This window comes from Drosophila kikkawai, chromosome 2R, assembly GCF_030179895.1.
Source record: "Drosophila kikkawai strain 14028-0561.14 chromosome 2R, DkikHiC1v2, whole genome shotgun sequence".
NCBI lineage: Eukaryota > Metazoa > Arthropoda > Insecta > Diptera > Drosophilidae > Drosophila > Drosophila kikkawai.
In genome coordinates this window covers 1,245,640-1,249,761 of record NC_091729.1, presented here as the reverse complement: position 1 = coordinate 1,249,761, position 4,122 = coordinate 1,245,640, and the positions used below count along the sequence as shown (strand labels likewise).

The following is a 4,122-nucleotide window of genomic DNA, read 5'->3' as shown; positions in this document are numbered from 1 at the left end:
AATGGATCCCAGTTTAAGGCAAACGAATTCGAGGCCATGATAACCAAATGGGGTATTCGTCATATTTGTACAGCTCTTTATTCACCGCAAAGTAATGCGGCCGAAAGAGTCAATCGTTCTTTATTGGCAGCTATACGATCATATCTTCAAGAAGATCAAACAGAATGGGATGTAAATTTGACAAGTATCTCGTCTGCTCTTCGATCTGCATTACATCAGTCTTTAGGTTGTTCTCCTTATAAAGCTCTCTTTGGCTTTAATATGATTAATCATGGATCTGATTATAAGTTATTGAAACAATTATCGTTATTAGAAGAATCGACTCGATTGGATAGAGTAGACCAATTAGCTTTAATTCGCGAAGAAATCAAAAAGAATAGTCGTAAAGCATATGAAACTAATGTGAAACAATACAATTTAAGAGCTAATCATATTGTATTTAAAGAAGGTCAAGAAGTCTTTAAGCGAAACTTTCATTTAAGTAATTTTAGTCAGAATTACAATAAGAAGTTAGGACACCAATTTTCTAAGTGTCGAATTAAGAAGAAATTAGGTAGTTCGTTTTATCTATTGGAAACGTTAGCAGGAAAGGAGATAGGAACCTACCACGCAAAGGATATACGAAGCTGATTCCAGCTAATCGTGTCTGCGATTACTTGCCAGATTATCTGTGGTTGTAATGGGCAGCATTGGACAAAAAGGTTAACGTTGTAAAATTCAAAAGATTTGACATACGCGCCTTACGATAGTCATATCGTATGCTCCAGCCCTAGTCGATCACAATCAGCTGTGCGAAATTGACAGTTGACAGCACGAATTAATCGATTAAGCATCATTTCCGACACGATCAAAACATCCGCCTTCTTCCTTTTTTCACTGCAACGCCGAACGCTACAGAAGTGTCGATCTGTGAGCGAAATTAATACACAAGTGCCACGTGTCCCTTTTGCCAATTTAATACAAGGCATCGGCCGTTGCATCCGACCAGTTAACCATCCGCCAGTGTCGCGCACCGGTTTTGGGTAATTATTTTGAGACTTCAAGCCATTTGCACTTGCATTAATATTGGTTTCCTATAGAGACAGCGCAATACGGCGTGCCTTCTCGGCTTGCACGCCTACATACAGGCGAAGGAACCTTCTGGAGCTCCACGCTCAAGCGTACCGCAGTTTACTCTGCATCATCCTCTGTCGGTAAATAGTTTTCTTCTATGACTGAAAGCTCTCTCCGTAACCACGGTTGTTTTTCTAGTCGAACCTTCCTATAAGGGCAAGCGGAATATTGCCAAGGGTGAAGCGAAAACCTTTGCGACCCTGCCCGCGAATCTGCTCGGTGGCCAGGAGCCCCGATTACGTCATCGGCGTGGGATTACTTATTTTTCCTTTCCGCGCTTCGCCAGCTGCGGCAGAGGAAGGGAGACGACAAACGTTGTGGCCAGGGACCACAATTTTCGGCCAGCGCGTGACGAAGGCGTAGGATCGGAGTAAACTCCTCCAGAAATAAACAAAACCGGCATTAGATCCGGAGTGCAGATTTAGTTAGGTTTTATGCAACTGTAAAAGTTTCGGATTTTTTTAATCAGATTTCGGTCGCATCTGGCTCGTTTGAGCCTCGGAAAACTGTAGTATGTATCTAGAGTGCATGCGCTAGCTAAGCGAACGCGATTGCGTAAACTTGACCTAGGTTCATGTGCCCTAAAAACCCGCACAACCAGACATAAAGAACGCGATAAGCAGGGTCGATCAAACGAATCATTTATGTTGCATTAAATTAACAATCATTTAAACACACGCTAACAGCTCGTCATCCACGTCATCGTGAAGGCCTTCAACGAGGATCGGATGGGGTAAGTGATCCAAAAATGGATATATATATATAAACACCAATTTAATGTGACATGATATGATCATCCAAGCCAACCGCTGCTACCGTGAAGAGCCGTAAGCTCTGTTCGTTATTCTTTTCTGTTTGTTTGTTTTGGGCTGCAAGATTCTGAACACTTCTAATTGCGTATAAATGCTCCTCTAGCCGCGCTCTTATTGAGTATATAATGATCATTACCAAATCTTAATTATCGGTATGCGTTTGTTTTGCTATATTCTTGGCTAGTGTATGCATTGCAGATCTCTATTGCTACCAGCACCAACGTAATTATGAAGATTAAATATTTGAATTATGATTAGGAACGCGTAGTTTTATTCTGCTTTTCGCTAACTTTATCAGAAAATATGTAAATACAATACAAATAAATTAGAAACTAATCATTAAGTCCTCGTTTAAAAACATTTGTAGTCACAATGAAAGCATAAATGAATCGCAACTGAATTGTTTTAAATTAAAAAATGAAAAGAAGCAAATTAATTAAAACGAACATTCGAAATTATTCTGTCATTAATCAGAATTTCTTTAAGTCACTTTTCTATTGAAATTATTTAAATAAATAATGCAGTATGTCATATCGAATCAGTAATATCATGATGGAGTAGATGCACTCATCTCGTGACCTGGGGATTTAAATGTTTTGATCAGCTACAATATGGGGTCTTTGCTAACAGTTAAAGTACAAAGGCATTGGTAGGGTGGGTAGCGACTCCGTGTGTGTCAAACAACAGCTAAGACGCCACAAACAGATCCTGGTGCTAGACATATTCCCTTTTCCTCATTATTGTCGTCCTGTGAGTTGGAGATTTTCTCTGATTTTCTTTTGTAGGCAGTTAGCCTGAATATTTCAGAGCTTATACCTCGGTTGCTGCACTCTATTTTATATTTGCGACATTTTATTAGATTTCACCTTCTTTGAAACAAGTTCTCCATTTTCTTAAAGCTTAAGGTATGTAGAATAAGAAAATTATTGTTTTGTGAGCTGTGAGTAGATGTTGTATTTGTAGTTTATGTTTAAAACCATCACTGTTTGTAGCCCCCTTTTTAAAAGCATGTTTCAGCTTCTGTAGACAAAATCTTTGTGAAGCTCGTCCCGGCCCGCAAAAACTGTATAACTTTGCTAAACTATGGTTCGTCTAGTGTGTAAATTAACCAAGATCAGCTGCCCTTACATAAGCTCCTGACCTGAACATTTTCCCCCCCTTGCGAGGATACGAAGAAAAATATTAAAAGTCCTTCGCTCGAGAAAGTGTTGAATTCGCTGAGCGGTCGTCGGCATGTAGAAGTGTGTGATGATCCTGTCCACACGACTGGCATCGGTCGTTACTACGGCAAGATCCTCCAGAATGGTGGTGGGCCAAGCAGTTGACGCAGTATTTTCTGTCGATGACTGCCTGGAGCCGTTTCTTGCATCAAGTCGAAGAAAACGGTGGCACTTCCGAAGAGGATGGTTCCCTTGACAGACTCGGCATTGGTAGGATGAAATACCTCGGGAACATCTGCTTTTGCTGTCGTTGTATGGAACCCAGTAATTGAAGGAGTCGGCCGCATTGGTCACTCGTGTAGAGAACGACGAAATCCGTTGGATAGGTGAAGATATTTGTCGGGTATCATCACGAGGAATCGGAACACTGGAAGATGAGTCGCTTGGATGCAACAAAGTGTGATGCCGATCGTGGCAAGTAAGACAGTTGTGGGCGCTTGTGCAATTACGGAGTGGATGACCGCTTGCAAAGCAATTTAAGCACAACTGCTTTTTCTGGATATAAGATGATCGATCGACTATCGTCATCTGAAGGAAGCGTGGACACAAACGCACTGGATGGTTCTCTGCAGAACACAAATCGCATCTTTTGGACGTATGAAAAATCCTCGTACTAAAGGATTGTAGTACTCGTGGCGATGGGTTGGAGATTGTCGGTTTAGATGAACGAAAGTGTGTCACAGTAGGATGGATAGAATCTTAGGCTTCCAGAGTTCTATAGCGCTCTGTTAGGAATGAATCAAGTTCCGGTCACGTAGGAATTTCGGTTTTTTGTTCGATGGATTGCTCCCATAATGAAAGCGTCAGCTTTGGAAGTTTTGTGGAGCACAAATAAACAAGGAGGCAATCCCAATTCTCGGTAGAAAAGCCGGAAATTCTCAGCGATGTTAGACAATTTTGGATTGAATTTTGCAGCTCCTTCAAGGCTGCCGAGGATTCGCGTTCACTGGACTCCATGTTAAATAATTTCTTAAGTT

The 4,122-nt window shown here is 41.1% G+C and overlaps 1 long non-coding RNA gene across 1 annotated transcript; it reads left to right on the top strand.

Moving 5' to 3' along the window:
- The first annotated feature begins 325 nt into the window (after positions 1–325).
- Positions 326–1,551, top strand: LOC138928058 (uncharacterized). The gene is made up of 3 exons (XR_011444550.1): positions 326–1,022; positions 1,080–1,193; positions 1,252–1,551. It is a non-coding gene; the product is annotated as an uncharacterized lncRNA (long non-coding RNA).
- The last annotated feature ends 2,571 nt before the right edge of the window (positions 1,552–4,122 follow it).